Raw genomic sequence first — 23937 nt, 5'->3', positions numbered from 1 at the left:
AAAGAACTTTAAATAAGAAACTAACTTTTTTCAGAAGGTAGCAGATATTTAAGAAACTACCTCCCAATGGCAAAGCATGCCAAAAGCAAAACAGTAAATGATGGCAAAACAGAAAAAGTGACTGAGGTTGAAATGTTTCCCCATGTCATTAGGAAACACTAAAACATTTCTTAAGAAATCATCTCTCTTTAGTTTTGTAGGTGCTTTTTAGACAATCATATTCAAATTCCTAACACCACATATTATGCCTCTGAGATACTGTATTCTATCATGCATACTTTATTTGCAGGTTTATTACATGAAATTTTAACCAAGTGTGGTCAAAAAAATACCAGTAAATCAAAATATCAAATGAAGCTTCAAAACAAAAACTTTAAGTTCCCATAAGTGTATTGAACAGTTCAGTTGATGCAGAGAAGCTTTCAGTGAGTCCTTATTATTCTCAGTTGTGCTTAAATTATGTGATCTGCTGTGTGCTTCCCTGCCCTTATTTTTGTGAAAATATGCCTCCCAAAAAAGGGAATGGTCTCCTAAAAGCAAGGTAAAAGTTAATGTGCTTAATTGAAGTGATAAAATGAAAATTTTAGATGTGTTGAAAAGCAGCACGTTTTTAGCAGAAGTTGGGTGGTGTTATGGGAAAAATGAATCAAGCATCTTCAGTACAGCACTAAACTCTGAGTCCTAAGCATTTCCAGTTTCTCTTCAACAGTGGTCTGTTTGGAACCATATACACCAAAATTGCAAGGATCTACAGTTCATGACTTAGTGTGAATTTCCTCACCACAAAATGGACAAAGCAATCCACTATTTTAAAAGAAATTATAAAATTAAATAAGAAAATAAGTCCTTAGCTCAGGGTCTATTATATACTAAGTCGATAGGAAGCACGATGTGAAAAATATAGAAGAATTTGATGGGGGGGTTATTAAAGCAGACAAGAACTTTTGCTACATAAAAATATTTTTTCAGTTATTTGGCTATATCTCATATAAACAATAACTTTTAAACAATGTTAAAACATAAATATGGAGAGGGGGGAAAGAGACAGAAGACAGAGAAAAAGAGAGAAACAGAGGCAGAGAGAACAAAAACAAAGTAAAATTCTGTAAGCCAGTAATAATCAATGCCTAACAAAATAACTTCACTTAGAGAAAGTTTAGGGATATTTTACTGCAAAGATTTTGTTTTCCAAATAATTATGAATTTATTCTCCCTTGGGTGACAAAATTTGTTAATTTTTTGGTTAAAAGAATCTGAGTATTAATATGAAATGCATGCTTTGAGTATGAACTATAGACATTGCTCCTTATTATTGAAATTAATCAATGGCTAAAGGACTGTGAACAGTTTTCTTTCTTTTTGCTTTATTTATTCATTTATTCATATATGCATACATTGTTTGGGTCATCTCTCCCTGCTGCAACATTTTTCTTTTACCAGAAAATATTAGCTTTAAAAGGACAAAGTGCTAAGAAATTTAATATGATGATCTTTTTGTTAAAGAGTATTTGTAGGTTTGTGAAACTTCATTTTCGGTTATCTAATTATTTTAGAAGGTATTTTAACACCATGGTTACTTCATTACCAGCTGAAGATGTCAATAAATACTGAGCTTATTTATTTTTGCAAGATGTTTTATTCCTGGAATAATATCATTTGTTGATCATTGCTTATGTGCATAAAGAAGAAATGCACTTTTTGATTAAAAAAACAGTAGTTGTTCCATTGTTTTATTTATGGTGATATACAAAGGCTATTGAGTATTGTGAGATTCTACTTCAGAAGGTGTGTATCTATAAATTATAAATATACTTCCATTTTAAATATACTTTTATATTATTATGATGTAAATTAAATTTATTTCTTATCAACAAGCTGCAAATATTTAATTCATATAAAAATTCACGAGTATATCTTTTAATATTCTACATTAAATGTGAAATAAATCTATTTCTAATTAGTGAGGGAAATCATTAAACATGTCTTCATATTTTTCTTTCGTTTGTACTTTGGAATTGAAAAACAAGGTATCTAAATTTTATTTCATTTTGTTTTGTTGGAATAGTATTTTCTTTTCAAAAACCTTTAACCTACAGGGGAATTGAAGAGAAATAAGAAATAGAGGGAAATGAAAAATAACAGAAATTCTTCATCATTTATAAGACAAAATAAATGTTACAATTCCTAAACACAAACTTCATGAAAGAATGTTGCACTAGAGTTTGAACTAGCTTGAGTTGAGGCCTCCTCAACAAGATGAAAGCTAAAATACAGACATACATATACTTACTGTTTGGTTCTTCACCAACTTAAAAGTAATCCCATGAAATGTAAATGCATATTATGGTACTTCTTTGTGGTTTGCATGAGGTAGAATATTATTTAACCCTCAAAATTATAATTTTAAATGATAATAAAATATCTTTGATACAATACTTATGCCCAATAAATTCCATGATATCAGACTTTTTGTTGCTGTAACAACTACTTGAGACAATTTAAAAGGATGAAAGATTTATTTTGACTCATGATTTCAGATCAAGGTCAGCCAAATCCTTTGTTTTGGATTTTAAACAGAACCCACTTCCTGTCTCTTCCCACTCTGAAGATAGTGCCACTAGCTAGGGACTAAGTTTTCAGCACTAAACCTGAGGGGACATTTCATATTCAAACCATAACAAATTTCAACTGTGTAATATAATATTCATGATATACATTTGAAAATATTAGAAGAAATTGGCTAAAATGCATGTAATAATTTTCTGTTTGACTGAGCCATGAGTAATAGTCTTTAATATCTAAATTATATAGGTCTAATCAGAGTCTTTATATTTTCCCACAAGTGTGTGTTATACTAATGGTTTTGTGTAGGTGAACTTTACAAGTGGAATATCGTGCCTTCAGTCCTGTGACCCTACTCTTCATGCTACAAACAGTTGCTCTGAGGGAAACTGTCTACATGAGGATAGTGTGGTGAGAAAAATTTCTTCACCACCTAACTCTTTTTAAAGTTGTGTCCAAACAGACTCTTTGCATGTCACACTGCCAAAGGAATGATACCCAGGTGGTGGGAAGTTGCTGCATGAGGTGAAAATCTAAATCTGGAATAAACAACCTACTTTCAGCAATACTACATCTGTGACTTGTGTTAAACTAGTTAACTACCAAGGTTTGGTTTTCTGATACCAAAATGGTTAATAATAGAGTTATTTACCTCATGAGGTTATTTGGATAACTAAAACGAGACCATGTAGATAAATGTTTCTGAATGAATAATTTATGCTGTGTACTTTCTTAATAAATACAATAATGTTGAAAAACAAGCACAGAAGAAGAACATTTTGAGTCATCAGGAGCCACAAGCAAGGGAACACTTGTGTTAAAGGAAATCATTTGTAAAAGTAGAAACAGGGGAAAGAGTTTTGGTTGGAGCTGTAGTGGTGAGCTTACAGAGTCAGGAGAAGCTTTTGGAAAAACAAAAGGCAAGCTCAGAGTGTTACCTATGTCCACCGGGCCCTGATCCACCTACTGTCTTTGTGATAACATGCTGCCTAACTTTGGATACATCTCCACTGCTCCAATATTCTTCAGTATTGTTCCTGTACTAATGCAACTGGACTATTTGCTTGGAACAAGGTTCCTAAGGTCAAACTTCTGTATACTAAAAAAAAAAAGGAAAAAAAAAAAGCCAGGACAAACATCAGAATCCAGTACCTCTAATTTACAGCCACTGAAAACTAAATAGTAAATCAAATTAGGACTTAAATTTCTTTCTCTTCAACACTTAACTAGTATTTTTCAAACAGACACCTGAGTGTTACTTGAGGCTGCTTATAAGGAATCTGTTATTTTAATAATAGCCATGAGTAAAACTGGTGGAACTTTCTTTAAACTTTAAAGTAATGCTTAATGTTATTATTCTATGTATTAACCATCTGATAACTTACTAGATTGAAATATAATTTTAAAACCTCAGATCAGTATTTTTCACATGTCTTTTCAACAAAAATAAAATGTAAGCTCCTACAATGCTAGGTACAATTCTTAATCCTTTTTTTTTTTTACTACCCATAGAGACCAGTAAAATACTATTCATCCTAAGAATTACATGCAAGTAGTAAATGATAAATGTTTCCCAGATTGCAAGTCTTCCTAGAGACTAGAAAAACTCTACTTCCATAAGATTTTTCTGGTAAGTTGTTACACTACTACTAATCCATGAAAAATATTCAGTCCAATTCCTCAAAAAGACGTACAAAACATGTGTGCTTATGTCCTACACATAGACTAGAAATAAAAAACATGGAAAATCACATAAATATATAAGGCAAAAATTGTGTAAGTGGGAATTGTGGGCATAGGAAGGACATTTCGTATTATTATCCACTGGATGATTTTTATGATGTCATCTTGCATAATAAGTAATACAGATATTTGTAATCATTATAAGATGGTTTCACATTTTCTGCCACCTGCCTCAGAGCCTGATACTATACATTTAGTGATTATTAATGCACACTTGTGCATATCACAGGGAGAAATCCAACACATGTACATGAAATGCAATAAAATAAGTTATAATTTCGAAGTTTGTATCACCAGTATTTAACATTTGCCAAGAAAAAAATGACCTGACTGACATTAACTCTGTTCTATTTATTTTGTTTCATTTATTTAAATAAAATCTCTCAAACCACACTCACACAGCTCATATGCTATTCCTTTTATATGTTTACTTTACTGAAATTAAAATATCACATTTTAGTAGAATGACAACTGAGTGACAAGTGCTAAATGTCTTCTAGAGAAAATTGCTTAACAAAAACACATTTTGAAATTTCCTATTGAATTGATCACTATTTCTAGCACTAAAATTTTCATAGGAATGAAAGTTGAATGAGATAGTGATAAAGTCAAATAGTTTTTGTGATATTATGATATGAGTTTTTGCCTTGTTTTGTACTAGATTTGACAAACAGCGACATCTGTCTAAAACTTGTCAATATGATGGATGGAAAACATAAATCACATTATCTTATATCAACACTTCTCTTAGAACAATATTTTAACATATATTCAGTATTGTGCTATGAGCATGACCCTTGGGAGTAAAGGAAGAACATATGTCATTCACTGGAATCTTATTTACAAAGGGTTTTTTAACTTCTTAGAAAACCAAAACTATCAAAGTAAAAGGTTCAGAAATATAAAAGTACATCCAACACAGTTTGAGAGATATTTATATGTTGAAATGACATTGTTAAGGGTGTGTGCTATTATAAAGTGTTATAGCCAAAATGGCAATTGTACCAAAATCATATTCCAAAGGTAACAAAGCATTCAACGTGCACAAATCTGGATTTTTCACCAAAATCAACTTGGAGGCATTTATAAAAAGTTCTTGAAATTGTAATATGTTTCTGATTCAAGTTTTAGAACTGGGAATTTCTATAATTTTATAAAACATTCCTAAACGTTACTGATATCATGATGACTATAGAGCATCACTTGAGACGATCAAATATTTTTTAGCTGTAACTTAGAATCTTACCAATGTTTGTGAATACACTAAGATTTTCCTATGTATCTTTGGTTAAAAATTTTTTGGCATTCTTCATCATGGTGGTCTCCCACACAGGCAAGATAACAGATTTATAGATGTTTTTTAATGTTTTATGATTTATGATTGAACCCTAATAAAAGGATCCAGAATTTTGATTTTTGTATCTGAGATTCTCTTCCTTAATGCCCAAATGCAAATGTATTTAAATATATTTACTGTGTCACTCTGTGCTAGGGTGGGACAATTCTCATCTGTCCATGACCCTAAAATATTTAATAGTAGGAGATAATTCTGTGTTAAAGGAAGAAACACGCTCCCACCGGACTAAGACTGCCAAGACCCTAACGTGATCCATGCGGAAACTTCAATCTCTGCAGAACTACACCTGAAGGTCACCAGATGACCTCCTAAAACATCTGGAGACTTTAAATACACCCAACATATACCAATATGCCAACTTTCTTATTGGCAGCTACTGTTAAACATTTTGCATAAAAAGCAATGAAGTTCAGGCTTTCAAAAAGTGAGACTAAGAAAGTTACTTCACCTGTCTGCACTTGACATTCCTTACTTTCAAAATGAATGAATAAATAGAATTCACTTCATAAAGTGTTTATGGGATCTATATAAGAGAATTCACAAAAAAGTATTAACAGTAAACTCAGCCACTGTTTGGAAAATCAAGGAATCTTCATAAATAAATGAACAGAGTGGTATATCTACTACTTTATTTATGACAATTCATTTTCATATTCATTAAGTTACTTTTTATTCTTTATATGAATATATATTTCTTCACATTTTAGTCTATAAAAGACAATTCCGTTTTCTTCACTACAATGAAAAAGTCAATTGAACACCTCCCTTTTCTCAAACAAACAACGATCTTATCTTGTGGGTTTTCATTCTATTGCTTCTAAATTTCTTCCAGTTGTCCTGAAACAGAAACTAAACATAGCTTGCTCCTCTAATAGTTGTTCTAAGTAAAGAAAATTTGCTCCAGGTCTTATGGCACAAAATTAAGTGTTATTTTGATAGTTTTAACCACAACACGATGAATGAGACTAATATAAACATTAATTTGAGAACTGAAGCATTATTAATTATTAATGTTTGTCTTTTCTTGTTTATCCACTACTAAACTATATGGTTTAAATTACATTTGCTGAAAAGAACCCAAAAGTCCACTTCACTTAGTACTCTGTAGCTTTAATGGCTTTCTGTGTAATCATTCATGCAGAGACGAGAATATGGCAGTCAGAGGATGTGATCCCACCAAATAATTTAGACATCAACTCTGTTTAACCTCACAGAACTTGACCATCTATGTAACCTCAACAATTATTCAACTTTTATATTGAAGCTGGCCACACACATAAATCTGTTTGAAGAAAATACTAATTTGATTCAATCATAAAATACTATAACTAGTATATGTGTGTATTATAGTATTATGTGCTAGTAAAATATAGTTTAAATTCAATAACATTTAAATTTAATGTTATCATTTTTCTTTCCTGATAGATAGGTGTGCTATCTGTCACACTATTTTTCTCTGAAACTACAATAAACAAGAGCTTGTAAAAATTAGGAAAAGATTAATTTATGTCATGTAAATCCCAATTTGGGGTTATCTGCAATACTCCTCATAGGTTTGTCTAAGGATGTCAAGTGACTCAGATGAAATACCAGCCTGATATGGGATTCCCAAGACAAGATATATTTTAGGTCAGGTAGGACAAACCTCTATGATGGATTAGCTATTACTCCGAGATGAATGCAGCTATGGTTTCAAGTGAGTCTTGATGTTCCCTTGATGTCCTTATTGAAATTCCCAGTAAGGATACAACCACTTACTGAACCATAAAGGTGGCAATAACCTTGAATATAAAAAGATGTATGTATCAGGAGACATGATAATAAAAGAGGGAAATCTGCATAACTTTGTTTAACCATATATTCCCAAGATAAATATGAATCAATGAACATTTAGATTTAATGTATGGAAATATAAAACCAGTATATTCTTTCAAAATAATCTTTCTAAGCTGTACAAATACATGAAGGAATATATAAATGAGCAGAATAATACAATATAATAAAAACTGTGAGAAGGATCAAATGGATTGCAACTTTTTACTATACAGAAAATAATTCTAAAGGTGAAGAAAATTATTTTAAGTAAACTAAATGTCAACATCATTATTTATGTTCTCACCCCAATTTCTCATTGACCATACCTCTTCCAAGTCTTTAACCTCCATTGATAGGAAATTATAAGATTCATTATTTATGCAGAAGTGAAATCAAGAAAAAGACAAATCTAACAAACAGTTTTGAAGTAACTCATTTGTCACAAGTTATAAGAGAGGAAACTGCAGTGACCTACTTGATATGGTGGAAAGATTGTCCAATGTCTCTATCCCTCCCTGGGCATTATTCCCAGGTGACTGGTTATCATATATAGCTATCTGTCTCAACAACCATGGACCAGACAATGTAAGGAGCACCTTTGGAGTTATGGAAGTCATGGCATGAATCAGAAGGTGAACCAAGACACTGATACATATCAAACACTTTTCAGTGACTTCTAACTTGCAATTGTTACTAAAATAGTATGACAAAAATATGGTTCTTAACCAATTAGACAGCTTTGGATAAAGCTATAGGTTGAGTTACTGCAGAATTAGAAGAGAGGTTTATTCTCTTCTTTCTTGGAGACAAAAGGAAAAATCAATCAAGAGTATAATTTCATTGACAATCTTCTATTTTATTTAAAGCCATCACTGATTTTCTGGTGATAGTCATCTTGTCCCATGGCACATCAGGTACAGCATCTCTAGCATAAAATCTAAGGTAGCAATGCATGATTCAACTCATTGCTGTGAGCTGCAGTACTGCTGAAAAGCATTTTCATTTTCTGAAAATTCAAAGAACAAAAACTTTAGGGGATTGTGTTTTTCCATTATGAATTCAAGATTAAGGTAAGGATAGAAAGATTTTAAAAGTAAAATCTGCCAGTTCTTTCTTTTGAACATGGTGGGGTGTTGCTTGGATAAAAGCTGATGAGACTATAAAGATAATTCATCAAAATCAGATGTATGTGGACATCTCATTGCTGACTTACAGGCATATCTGGATTTAGAATAAAGATAAGCCCTATTAGAGAGAAAGGCATTTAAGGAGATGACAGTTCTTAGAATTATGCTCAAGAGGGAAAACAGCATGTCAAATGAAGCACATGTAAAGTATTCCCTCCAGCATTACAGTTGCTTATACAGAATCACAAATAAATCACATTAAAACAGAGCAATCCCTGTGATCCTTATCACTCAAAGACATTTTGTCACCTTCTTAGTGTCAGGATCTTTGTTACTTTTATCAATTGTTCCTTGCAGAGCTTACATTAACAATTTATTAAAACATGGACAAATCCAGAGCCAAATTGTTGAGGAAAGGGTAACAACACTGTCTTCATAGGGCACTGATGAAAACTAATTGGATCAGGGGGAAAAACGACAAGAAGCAAGCACTCTACTCTTGGGGGAAAAGCAGACAGTAGTTTTGGATGCTGAATTATTCCATTGGAAGACAGGAGCAATGAAATGTCCCCATCACCTCAGACCAGGGTCACACACTTAGCCATAGACTAAGGTTTTGTTGGAACAGCAGTGAGCATTCCTGGGCACAGGCTGCAGGCCAGAGAACATTCTTTATCCCCAGTTGCTAGCTGCTCTTGGAATCATTGAATAATCACTAAAATAAAGAGAGACACAGTACAGTGAGACTGTCAAGCTGAAAGGATAAAGAATGAATTGATGCAAAAAATGATACCTGTTGAAGCTACTCCAAGAATCAGGGGGAAGGATATGAAGGAGAATGGCTGAGAAGGTAAGATCATGTATGATATATTTGATATAGTCTAAAAACCTGTGTAAATGCCACAATGTACCCCTACCCATCACAACAATAAAGGAAAAAAAGAAAGACATGAAAGTGCGAAAAAGGGAAGAAAAGAAAAAACCTTGGTAAACTAGTTCCCAACTAGTACCGTAAGGTACTGTATCACTACAAAGCTTAAATATTATGGTGAACTTAGCATAATTATATTAACAAGTTTAAACCTGGTTCAATACTTATTTAGATTAACCCCCTATCCTACCCCCAAATCATAAGCCCAGCAGACTGAAGACCCACCTCTAGATGTAAAACTATTTATCTTAATTGAATTTGCAAAGTGAGATCAATTTGCCATATAAGGTATTACAATCACAAAGGCGGGTAATCCCATCATATTAGTAGATGCTACACTCAAAGGAACAGTTTAATGGAGAAGACTGTACTTAGGGGTGAGTCACTGGGGCCCTATTAGCATCTTCTCTACCAGAGCATGAAAAACACTATGTCAAAACCTAACATGTAGGCAGACTTATCCATTGGCTTCTCTTTTCATTAATGGCAGTGAGTGAAGCTCAACAACACTGAGGGGGTGCTCCTGTACATACTAAAAGAATGAACAAAAGTAATGACAGATGGCTCTTTATAAATCCTGAAAACTAGGTTCAAATGAAGTTTCAGTAAAGATGAATCTCTTTTGCTAAGTATAAAAACTATCATCGTTATTCCCCTCATTCACAGAAAGAATAGTTATTAAGAATTGCAAAATAAATGACTAATAATTAGTTTGATTTGCATTTGTACTTGTAATTTTACTTGGAATAAATTCATTGCCATGTTGGAATTTGAAGTATAGTTACTGAATCTATTGCTTTGTCTATATGACTATAAATACTTAAGATTTCCTAAGTGTAGAAAGTGATCCGGAAACAAGATGTCATAATATCCATTCAAACATTCTTACCAAATGTATATTCATGGTAAGAGGGAAGTAGTGCATTTGTTAATGAAGCAAAATAGGCATAGAGTTAGGCTTTAAGCAGTTGAAGAATCTAGAAAATATCTAAAGAGCTATAGACATAGATATGCATTATGTGAATTTTAAATATAAAATATCAAAAGTGATAAACAAAAATATTCCATCTGTGTTCAGAGCATCAGAAGACATTTTCTAATTGAGAAGAAAACAGAAGACTTCAAGGAAGGAACAATATTAGTCAGGAATTTGAAGATGAGTGCAATTTGTATAATTAGGAAAGAAGAACACATTATTTGAAGAGAACAACACTGATGATCTAATGATGAAGGAAGTCATAAAACATAATTGGAAAAAAGCAATTAGCTTGGCAAAAAGGACTTTTTGTTGTGGTTTATGTAGAAAATAATCTAACTATTTTTTGAAGAAGAGATATAATAAGAGAGGCAATAGCTGAAATTTTTGGGATTGGTGAGGGTTCAAAAATACGGTTTGAGAGAACTTTATCAAACGTGCTCAATTATTCTTCATAAAACAAATGCAAAAATTCTTCCAGAGAATTAGAGACATGGATGCTTAAGATTAAGGACAGTCACAAGTTATGAAGTAACTCATTTGGAGGAAATATTAGCTATCATTTTATGGTTAATGAGTGATATTCTGAGAGGCAACAAAAGTCCAAATTGTGTCATTTATCACAGACTCATTTTAGGAGTTTCACTTTTTTTCTTCCTTAAGTGTCTAGCTGTGTAAAATAAGAATTAAGTAAAATGGTAGAGTATTACCCAAAACAAATGATTTCTCCCCAAAATTAAAACTCTTCTGAAAGGTAATTAAGATCAGATAAGAAAGGAAGACACATGATAGGGGTAAGAAATAAGACTTGAGAGAGAGGGAGAGACTTCCTTACTAGTGATTATAGTTAAACATCAGGATTGACGTGATTGGATTTAGAGTGCTTTCACACAGTGATCAGATCTTAGATTAGGTATAACCGTATTTCAAGTGCCATTAAACAAATAATTGATATCTACAAGGAAACTAGCAGGGTCAAAGAATTGAGAGATTTATAGCTCTTAATAGAAGTCTCTGAGATATTGTTAGAGATGAATGAAGACTTTTAATCCATTTTTAGTAATAACTGAATGTAACCAAAGGATATGATTTGATAATATCAATATAGTTTTGAACATTGCTATAAAACTAGTTGGTACGATCTTCAAAGAAAGGGGGTTGAAATAGTTAAAAAGTCTAATGGTGACTTTGAAGAATCAATAAAGAGCACTGAAACTGTCAACTCTTATCCTTCATTTTAAGAGTTAGTGGATAGAACTAAAAAAATCATATTTGATGCATTGTAAGAACTAAATAAAGATTTAAAAACTGAAACAAATATCATATTCAGTCATAATGTGTGGTATATGGACTCCACAATCAGTATAATAGAAAACATGAACAATTAGTAAGGCATATTTTACAATTAGAAGGCATGCCTTCTTCCTGTTAAAAATGAGTAAAATACTCTCTAAGCACAGGGTGACTCCGCAGGAAGTTCATGACTTGGTTGTGCAAATATTTTGAAGGAAAGTTTAAGTGAAATGGTACAGAATAATATAATAAGAACTTCATAAAACTGTGAGGTTTCTTCAAAAATATGAAGGAGGAATTTCAAAGAAATAAGCATAAATCATTTTAAGGACCAGAGTAGTGGTAGATAGTAGAAGATTGGCTATTGTAAACCATGCAGTTACAATTTAAATACTGGCTTTATTGAACAAGGTCTACAAATGTTGCAGTACTTTGAAGTCAACTATCACCTGGTTCTAGTGGATATGACAAAATCCTGAAGGACTTTGAATAAGTGCAATGAAAGATAAAAAACAGATAAGTTATCATTCTTCTCTATTTTAAGCACAAATTAGGATATTCAGCTTTCATATTTAATAATCATGACTATATTCTGGAAATGTGGTTACTAATATTGAACTACCAGATTGAATGTTAAAAAATAATAAACAATTTTGTGTAATGATAGGAAGATCAGGGGGAAAATGAATGACTAAAGGTGAACTATATTCTTTTCCTAGTTTTTTTAAGTCATTAAGTATTTTTAATTGCCAATTTTCAAAATAAGTGTTTGTGTCTTAGGATTCAGTAGTGGCCAACGTATATATGTGTGAATATGTGTTTTCTTTCCTCTTTTTGCTCTTTTAAAAACATTTTTATCACATATTAGTTGTTGAGTTTTCATTATGACATTTCATATATGCTTACAAGCTACTTTGGTTAGGTTCACCTGCACCATTATTCTACCTCATCCCCTTTCCTCTTACTTAAAATGATTTCAGCAGGTTTCATCATTCTATTTTCACACAAGTATATAAAGGGCATTGACCATATTCTGCCTCCCTCACCCTCTCCATTCACCCTCCCCTCTTCCACCAGTGCCCACCTCCTAACAGGACCTATTTTACATTCCTGTCCTTTATTTTTTAAGTGTATATTTATTGTCAAAGGGGTTTTGTTATGGTGTTTCACCTGTGAATATATTGTACTTTAATCAGACTAACCTCTTCTATCACTCTCATTCTGTGCATCTCATCATGCCATCTTCCTACACAAATGCACTGTTTTAATATTATCCACTCTCTATTTTGTTAAAAGAAATAAAATGCACTGCATTTCAATACCATTCACTCTATTTTGTTAAAAGAAATAGAAGTAATATTTATTATTTATATTACATGTAAAAGTTAATATCACAATATCACAATGGTCGAGAAGGATAAATTACAAATATTCTGTTGCAAGGAATCTGCATTACATGTGTAATTCACTTTTATAGCCTTTGTAACCACATTTTGAAGGACTAATATCCCATACAAAATATAAAATAATCAATGTTTGTGGGACACTTGTATTTAAATTTATAAACAAAATCTATGTTGTCCTTTAAAAGAGAAATGTAATAGAATAGCTCCAGTCTTTAGAGTTCACATTGATCCAAATCTAATGTGCATTTCTTGTTTAAAACATAATTTCTGTAGTTACAGTCTACATGATTAAATATTACTATACATAAATTGGCTGAACTGCTAGCATGAATATATTTTTGGTATGTTATTGTTATGATCATTTCTAACATTGAATTTGTAGAGGCTTATTTTTCTACTTTTCATAAACTTCTATTAAACTACAACTTACAACTATGTCAACAAAGTAAGAATAAACACTCTAAAAGAAGTTTTTAGCTGAAAGTAGTTTCCATTAAATTGCAACCTTTTAACCTAGCTGTATCATTCAAGAGCACATTCTGGAAGATGCTACTAATAAACATCCATTTCTTCAGCATTAATTAATCAGTGTTACATTTTATAACCAGTTTTGCATGAAGTATGAGTAAAGACATACATAACTAAATGTAAATGTGATCCTAGACAAAATAGATTTTATATATATATATATATATATATATATATATATATATATATATATAAAATTATGGATAAGTAAACAGTGAAGTTAGAGTGTCATAACTGGTTTAATTAACCATAAATATGTTTCAGGTCACATGAACTTCTGAGATATTATGTATAGGGAAAGGATTATAAAACACACTTGAAAAAGCACTTAGAATGTCATAATCTCCTCAAAATTATTGAAATTCAGTAAAATCTTTTGATCCCTTTAGTGATAAATAAAATTATTTCATTATAGTATTACAGTGTAGTATCAATTAGCATAATTTGTAGTATATAACATAGTAATGTAATTCACAGCCTTAAAATTTTTCAATACGTTCTTTAGCATGTTCAGTTAATTGGCAGATGATTAAATCTCAGAGAAAACAGAAATGTTGTTTATGAAAAAGCAGTGTTCAGAAACATGCTATATGCGGCACAATATGCACACACATCCTAGATCACACTGTAGAAATTGTTCTATTATGAAATGCAAATTCATTGGTAATATATGTCATGTTCCGATATAAAATTACTTGAAGCATTGCAACAATGGACACAGTTAGTACCTTAGGACTAATCCTTGAAGTCACAGAGTTTCTTGAATAGTAGGGAAGTTACAAACCCACAGAACTTAGGCAAACAATTACTTTTCATAATTCTTTAAGAAAATTAATAGTATTTATGAATTTTTGAAGTTTACTATTGTTATAACTAGAAGATATCAGATGTATTTAGCATATGAAGTTGAAGAACATAAGTCTTACCAGTTTATAAGTATAATAATAATTATAAATTTTTTTATTTCAATTTTTATTTATTTATTATTTAATTGGTGGTACTGGGGTTTGAACTCAGGGCTTTGTTATTTATAAATTTTTTAAAAAGAAAACATCACAGTTTTTTCAGCTATGAAAGAATTCTTAACTCATTTAAACTAAAAGCTACCATTGGATATCAGAATTTTTACCTTGTATTTTAAATACTACTTTTCCTAATTAAGTAATGATAATTTAGGGAGTAATTATAAATCATATTATTTGTCCACATGTAATTCCAAAAGCAGACTGCAGAGTAGAGAAGAAGTAGTGTCCTAACCAATGTACATTATTAAAACTTAAGAGAACCAATGAAGTAAAGTAAGCATTTTTAAATGATCTTTTTTGTAAAATTATTGTAGTTATAATAAGAAATAGAAATAAATGTGCGTTAGCAAAATAAATGAGATCACCATGACAGGCTTTTTATGAGGAAACAATTTTTATTTTGGATATCAAAATGGGCAAAAATAACCAAAAATTTAAAAAATAGATATAAGAAAGGGGTATCACAATAAATCCCAATGAAATTGAAAGGATTAGTAGGGAATGTGTCAAAACCCTCTATTCCAATAAGTTGGAAAATCAGGAAGAAATGCATAAATTTCTAGGTGCATATGGTCTGCTATTATAAACCATCTAAATAGATCTACAAGTAACAGAATTAAAGCCATAATAAAGATTTCCCCCAATGGAAAAAATCACTGAAAAATTCTACCCACAGTTCTTTTTTGTTGTTTTTTGCCTTGAGTTTTGGAGTCTTTTGTTTGCTTGTTTGTTTGTTTATTTGTTTTTGTTGTGTTTTGTTTTGTATTTTCTGGACCTGGTATTTGAACTTGGGGCTTTCATTTGCTAGATAGGTGCTCTACCACTTAAGCCACACCTCCAGCCTGTTTTGCTCTAGTTATTTTGGAGACAGATTTGGCTTTTTGCCCAGGCTGGTCTGGACCACAAATCAAGACAACATTGAGATTCCATCTCACCCCAGTCAGAATGACAATCATCAAGAAATCAAACAAAAACAAATGCTGGTGAGGATGTAGGAAAAAATAACCCTAACACATTCTTGATAGGAATGTAAATTAATCCAGCCAGTATGGAAATAAGTATGGAGGTTCCTCAAGAAACAAAAACTGAAACTACCAAATGATACTGCTATACCACACCTAGAAATAGATTCAAAAGAATGTAAACCAGCATACAACAGAGATACCTGTACAACCGTGTTCATGGCAACACTATTCATAATAGCCAAACTTTGGAATCAGCCTAGTTACCTATCAACCAATTAATGGATAAAGAAAATTATTACTCAAACATAAAGAAGAATAAAGTTATGCTACTTGCAGGAAAATTTATGGAAATGATGATCATCATGTTAACTGAAATAAACCAGACTTAAAGGCAAATATCACATAATTTCTCTCATGCAGAATCTAGACCCAAAAAAAGGACACATAGGTAAAACGGGGATAGTTTGGGAGGAGAATCAGTGAGAAGGGGAAATAAAAGGAGAGGATGATATGGAGCAATTATGAGTACTTTTTATGCATGTATGAAAAGAAAATAATGAAACCCATTTAAAAGATGGCTAAAAAGGAGAGATAAGGAAGAAAATTAGAGACTGCAGCAATTTGCTCTAGTCTGCAAAGAAAATACTTCACTGTTATATTTATGTTGTTTTATTTAAACTTCTATAAATATGATGCCGATTTATAGAAAAGAAACAAAAACAGCAAATCATATATATATATATATATATATATATAAAACCACAATGAAACAGCTTTTTTACTATTAATATATTCCCTGGTATAAATTCCCTAATCATTTCAAAATAAGCTCATTGGCCCTGTTGAGTCATAACTTGTTTTTATTTAATACATTTAAATTCTTCATATATTTGAGTATGTATAGAGAGCAAGAATATATGAAGCACAATGTGTAACTTTTATTATATTTTTACTGTTACATAATTATTTTCATTAAAAAATTATATAACTTTAAAATAATTAATAATAGCATATCATAACTATTAATGATTTTTAAGAATTATGCTTAAGTAATTTCATTTAGCTGCTATAGGCCCTTTGAATGCAAATATACCTTATTATATTTTGCTTTGGTTTCCATAACTGTAAATTTTATTTTCTTACAAATGTGATAGTGGTTAATTTCTTTGATTGAGATATATATCAGGTACAAAGTATCTCCTGGTTAATTAATTTGCACTATTTCTGATATTTTCTATTTTGTAGGAGAAATATAATGGAATTTTTTCCTATGAACTTCTGGATTTGTACATCTAGTGTTTCTGGATTCTTGTGCTTAAACTTCTCTCTGTTTTTCACTGTTACTTCTAAAATGTCCTTTCTATATTTTAAAAAAATCTATTTAACATGATTTTAAATTAGACTTATTTTACTAATTTGAGTCACTGATTCTATTTTGGTAAGATAGCATACACTTTTTCTTTCACAGAAAAACTGGCAATAAGCAGATGCTGGTTTATATGAACACTTTTCATGTCAGTCTTGTCTCAGGGACCAACTTCATTAAAAGTCCTCAAAAGTCCATCTTTCAGTTTAAAAAATTATATTGTCATTTGGTGTAGTCTACAAAGAAAGTATCTCCTTTTTATACCTATGTTTTTTTATCTAAACACATGAATATATTGCTAGTTTACAAAAAAGAATCTAAGACAAGGACTATAAAAATATTTTACCTTCTTTGGTTCAACATGTATTTAAATACTTAATAAATATTTTGACATTTGATTAAGTATAATCACAAAAAATTAAATAGAAATGAGATGTGTTCTTCAGGATTTTCATCTAATAGTTGAAATTAAATATGCCACAAACATAATAAGAGCAATATATATTACTTGTAGGAAGTGGTTCACAAACAAGAATAAATACCGCTTGGAAGCATTTTTGGTTTTGAGTTCTTTGTATATTTTCATCAAGCATTCAAATATTTCCTCATTAAGGGATTCCTTCCTTAAACTGTCAAAAAAAGGCAGATTTTTCAAGGTCTCAAGAAACCAGTTATTATTCAATTTAATAATACATTTTAGGATTTTAGAAGTTAATTTATTATTTATAATTGCTCAAATTGTTATTTTGTAACAACATTATATATTGGACATGATTTAGTTTTGAAACCATGTGTATTTTAAGGAACTTACAGGAAAATAAGACAAATCATAGCATCAATTTTAGGGAATTCATTAACAGACTTTAGGATGTAGGGCCCAAGGTTCTAATCACACATCTGACTTTGTTGTGTTGCTCTCTCAGTCCACAAATAGTTTTGCATTTATTTCTGTCAAGCTCCCTGTAGCATTATTGTTCTCAGACTTCCTTCTCAACTACTCTTCTGTCCTTTAAAGAAGTTGTCCACATATATATCATGTAAGCAGAACCTAAAACAGCCCCCTGTATCGCCATGAGTGTAAGCGAGACTCGTGAAACAGCGGGACATCACTTTTCCTGAGTATATTATATAGCCAAATGGGTTCTGAAGATATATTTATAGCTCCTCATGAGTTGACTTTGAGTTCATCATACAAAATTAGGTGCTGGCCTCCTGGTGGCCTTCAACAAAAGAACTGATGGTATAAAAAGGGTCATGTAGTTCTATAGGACAGATGACCTCTTAGAAAGGAGGTCAGGCCCAGTTGACAGCAGCAAGATAAACTACTTCAGTATTATAATATCAAGGAACTAAATCTGGCCCAAACCCCATGAGTTATTTTTTTAAGCTGCCAAGATTTTTGAAATTTATTATTTTGGATAGAAGATTAATACCCTAGCTTTAAATTCAGCACAAAAATCTGATGGATATAAGTATGAAAGACCAAAGACCACTTCAGAGCTCCAGACCAATATTCAACACTGTCATATCATCTTTACCTGGATGGCCCAAGTATGGTTTTAAATAAGCCAACATGTATCAAGAAGAGCTCATTATCTTCTTCTCAGTTAAAAACTCTTTTTGTTTTCTTCTCATGCATCACTCAAGTATCTACCATTCAAGCCAGAAATATGAAAGCCTAGGAGCCATTTGTAATTTGATTTTCTCTTTCTCTTTCTCTGTACCTAATCAGGCATTGGTTTTTATATGTTCTCCTACTTAGTTATGTCTTAAATTTAACTGCATCTTACCATTCAACTGACATATCTTATTCAGACCAACACCAGCACTGACCTTACTACTGACTTCTTCCTGGTTTCTCTAACCTTTTACAGGTTCTCCTCTTAGGCCTTTTGAAAACTAAAGCAGGTATGATCTTTGTGGAATATAAACATGGTCCCTAAGTAAAAATACTGTGATGGAGCACTCCACAGTGCCCTCAGGAAAACAAACTGCACATACTGTCACACATTGCTTGTGATAATCCCTGTTCGTATCCTAATCCTCATATCTTGGCATTGCTGTTCCCCATTATCCTATGTAAGACACAAAGAACTATTTCGTCTAAATGTTATTATATCTCTTTTCATTTTATAGTTGAACCATGCCATTCCTTCTTTCCATAACACATTTTATATTTTCTAAAATGTTTGTCTTACTTTTTAGCAAAGCATTCTGTTGCTTGAATGACATTGTCATTAAATCATTCTATTTTATTATGTTGTCTTGCTAATTACAATTTACAAGGCTGTCTTTGATGGTCTTTTATTTCTGTGTTCTCTTTACTTAATTCTTGCTGAGTCTCCCATTTTCCCTTGGGTTGTAGCTTCCTAGCTTGGCTGGGTTCTCTGTGGCTGGACATATTTAAGACAGAAGCTACTCCTCAGTACTAACCACACCTTTCAACTTCTTTCGTTGCCTAAACCACTAGCTCTAAGAAGGTTGCAGTCTGGAAAATGCAACTCGCTAAATTATATCATCATAGAGCATCAACTATAATGCCATTACAATATTCTAAAGCAACTCTCAATGATATTTGGTTTACAAATTGAAATTCTGACTTGAAAATTTAAAGCTAATGAAAAGCATATAAAGAAATTTATTGGCGGGTCTAAAATAAATCTAAGAAGTTGCCAAAAATGTTGAAAGTGGTCTAATCAGGAACTGGGTGGACTTGGCTTTAGTCTAAATTCTACTAGCTACTGTTAGTTACACTCTTTTAATACATGCAACTTTTAAATCTATAAGTTGACAGCATTGGAGCAAACTTGAGTCTATTGTTCAGGTGTATTATTTACCTTTAAAACTCTTGAACTAATAATGAGTCAGAAAGAGCAAATATTTCAGAGAGACATCTGAGCATTGAAAAGCCCATAATTCAAATTATTTAATTAAAACGTATACTCTGGTTACTCAGCGTTCACAGATGATTTTTAATTATTCCATGTTGAGGATGACATCTGTTAAACAATGCCACACCCACATAACAGGAAAGCAGCTATTAAATCTACCACTTCAGTTATTTGACTCATGATGTTAGCTCTGAATGGCCAAAGTCTCATGTGTCCTAAGAAATATTTCCTTCCCTTTGAACTTAAAAAAACTTCAAAAGCTTATTCCACTAAAGAAAAATTGCCCTTCAGAATAGAAAGTAGCATAGAATGATATTCTTCAGTGATTAGAGTGAAAGAATATATTTCATGCTTTCCCCCAATATATTAACTCCAGTCAGCTTTTTCACGATCACATTCAGTCAACAGCCGTTGAATGCTAACCATTTCTATGGCCAATGCTGTGAAAGTTACTTAAGTTGGGAGGCACCTATTCACGGGAGTGAGTAATGGATAGTAATGAGAATTTGCCTGGGGGTAGTATGGAAGAAAAGTAGTAGATATTTTATATCAAAAAATAATTCTACCAAAAATGATTAATTCTCAAGCGCTGAAGAAATTTTATTTGGTGCTAAGCTCAATAAATCATAAATTCCTCCCAAGAAAAGTTTTTATCATTCAGTAAAATCACAGTTGAGAGATTTGCTTGGAATTTATCATTTAAATCACAGATGAAAAAGTAAATAGATTTAAATCCTTCGAATCTGGGTGCAACTACATATGCAAAAGTTCCTTTCTTGGCATCTTGTTTGCATTGTGTGTACAGAAATGATTTGCTGTCATTGTGCTTATAGTCAAATAGCTGCAAAAACTGGTCCCTAACTGGAAGCTCCAGTAAATACACACCACATGGGTACTTACATAAAAGTAATCACTAGGATGAAGCTGGCTTCAATAGATATTTTTAATTGTAGATGTTAACTGTGTACAAACAATATTGTTCTAGCTTACCATTAGCATTTTTTGTAAGATGTGAATTTTTGTAAGACATGAATTAGAAATTCCTGGGAATGTTTTGTTCCCCATGTAATATTAAATTGTTCTGTTTTGCATAATTTACATCCTCATGACTACAGGGGTCTCTTAACCAAATGGCACATGTTAATATAATCGTTTATATCTCTCTTATACCAGAACACATCCACTCTCATAAAATTCATACAAGTCTGTCACAAAAAATAATTTTTGCAAAAGACATGAGGTAATGTACAGTTAGTCAATAGGAACACCTTTAAAATTCACAAAATAATTATTTTTAATTGGTTCCTTTTTGCCCAGGTGTGAATGAATTATGAATATTGTTGGAAACAGGTTTTGTAGCATTTATACATAAATTACTTTTAAAATTATCTAATTGTAGAATTTATGTTAAGTTAAATAACTTTTTTTCCTTTTTTATTATTGTTGTAGTAGGAGTACATTGCAACATTTACCAAAGTTCTTACAATGTATGATAGTTGAATTCACCACCAACATCATCCTCTTTTATACTCCTCCCACCAATCCTGGAATAGTTTCAACAGGTCTCATTTTTCCATTTTCGTACTTGAGCACATAATATTTCTATTACATTCACCCTCCCACACCCTTTCCTTATATCCTCCTTCTCCAACTGGCACCAACCCCCAGACAAGGCCTATTTTACCTTCTTGCTCTCCATTTTCAAAAATAAGACTTTTTTGTTTGTGTAAGATTCAAGGAGTTTCATTGTGACATTTTCCATGTAAATAGGTAATGTCATTGCGGGAAGTTATGAGCTGAGATATGAGTCTCTGAGGCAGAGAAGCAGGAGGCAACGTTTATTGTGCCTGCACAGACCCAGTGGACTCGTGTCCAAAGGCTGTGAGCCCCCAAAACAAAGGCGTCTCATCTTATATACCCTTCCAAGCAGGTTACAGAAGCAAAAAAACAAAGCTCAACCCACACATGGCTGCATGTGACTTCATTAGCTATTGCATTTCCCCAGTGCTATGTGACCTTCATGTTTCAATTCTTTTAAGTTTTATATCTCTGCTTTGCCATCTTCTCCCCCTATCTTGTCATCAGAACACAGCCTGTCTGTTTCTTTTCTGGCCTCCCCTTTCTTGCTACATTATAACCTGAATTGGTTGATGCCTTTTATTTTTCTCCTTTTTACCTTACTAACTTTCTTATCGTGGTTTCAACAGGTTTAAAAATTCTATATTCATTCTTTTATAGAAAAAACCTCAACCTTATTTACCTTCCTAACTTCCTTCTTTTACCTTGCTTCTCCCACTAGTGACCACCTTTTAGTGTTACTTGTTTTGCATAATATCACTTCTATTTGTTTGGGGCCTATATTCCACATATGGTAGAAAACATGCAGCTTTTGGCTTTTGAACCTGGCTAACATCACTGTGCACATTAACAACTGTCTAAAAAATTAATTTATCCAGATATAAATGATAAAGTCTACTGTATAAAAATTATATAACTAAAAATACAGGAGGGAATTTTTATAGTCTTTAGCAATAAAATATAAAGCCACAAATGAAGACTGATACATTTAACTGCATGAAAATCAGAAACTAGATTCTGAAAATAAAATAATATTATAAAATATATAAAACAAGGCATGTTAAAAATGTTTAATTATTTCCTTGGTCATCTATTATAAATTAAAATTTCAAAATTGAGACTGGGGTATGAAACTTAGTGATAGAGTGTATACTTAACATGTTTCAGGTCCTGGGTTCAATTCTCAGGATAAATAAATGAAATAAATAAATAAATAAACAAATAAACTATAGTGTGAAACTGCTATCAACATTGTTCTTTTCTATTTTTTATTTATTTATCTATTTATTTTATTATTCATATATTCACATGTGCATACATGGTTTAGGTCGTTTCTCCCTCTCCCTCCTGCCCCCCCACCCCACCCTCCTTTCCAGGCAGAACCTGTGCTGCGCTTTTCTCCAGTTCTGTTGAAGAGTAGAAATAAGCAATAATAAGAAAGACATAGCATTTTTGTTAGTTGAGATAAGGACAGCTATACAGAGAGATTCCTAGCTTTGCTTTCATGTATAAATGTGTTACAACCCAGCTTGATTCATCTCTAACTAATCTTTACACTGGTTCCTGATCCCTTTCTTGTGTTTACCTCTGTCGCTTTAAGGTTTTTGTATTAATTCCTCTGGAGTGGGAGCATCAAATACTTTCATATTTTAGGTTTTCTATCTAATCCCATGCCTCCCGTATATGTTCTCCCCTTGTCATGTAACCCAAGTCCTACAACACTGCTGTATTTGCCCTAGATCTAAAGACCACACATAAGGGAGAACATATGATTTTTGGTCTTCTGAGTCTGGCTAACCACGCTCAAAATGATGTTCTCCAGTTCTATCCATTTATATGCAAATGATAAGATTTCATTCTTCTTCATGGCTGAGTAAAATTCCATTGTGTACAAGTACCACATTTTCTTGATCCATTCATCAATAATGGGTCATCTTGGTTGTTTCCATAACTTGGCTATTGTGAATAGCACTGCAGTAAATAGGGTGTGCAGGTGCCTCAGAGAAACCTGTGTTGCATTCTTTTGGGTATATCCCCAGGATTGGGATTGCTGGATCATATGGCAGATCTATGTTTAGATTTTTAATAAGCTTCCAAATTTGTTTCCAGAGTGGTTGCACCAGCTTGCATTCTCACCAGCAGTGGACTAGGGTTCTTTTTTCCCCACATCCTTGCCAACACTTGTTGTTGGTCGTGTTTTTATAGTGGCTATTTTAACAGGGGTGAAGTGGAATCTTAGTGTGGTTTTGATTTGCATTTCCTTTATGGCTAGAAATGGTGAGCATTTTTTATGTGTTTTTTGGTCATTTGAATTTCTTCTTTTGAGAAAGTCCTATTTAGTTCAATTGCACATTTCTTAATTGGGGAGTTTAGT

This window comes from Castor canadensis, chromosome 6 (genome assembly GCF_047511655.1).
Source record: "Castor canadensis chromosome 6, mCasCan1.hap1v2, whole genome shotgun sequence".
Taxonomy (NCBI): Eukaryota; Metazoa; Chordata; class Mammalia; order Rodentia; family Castoridae; genus Castor; species Castor canadensis.
The sequence above is the reverse complement of the archived record's forward strand: the minus strand, read 5'-3'. Positions refer to the sequence as shown.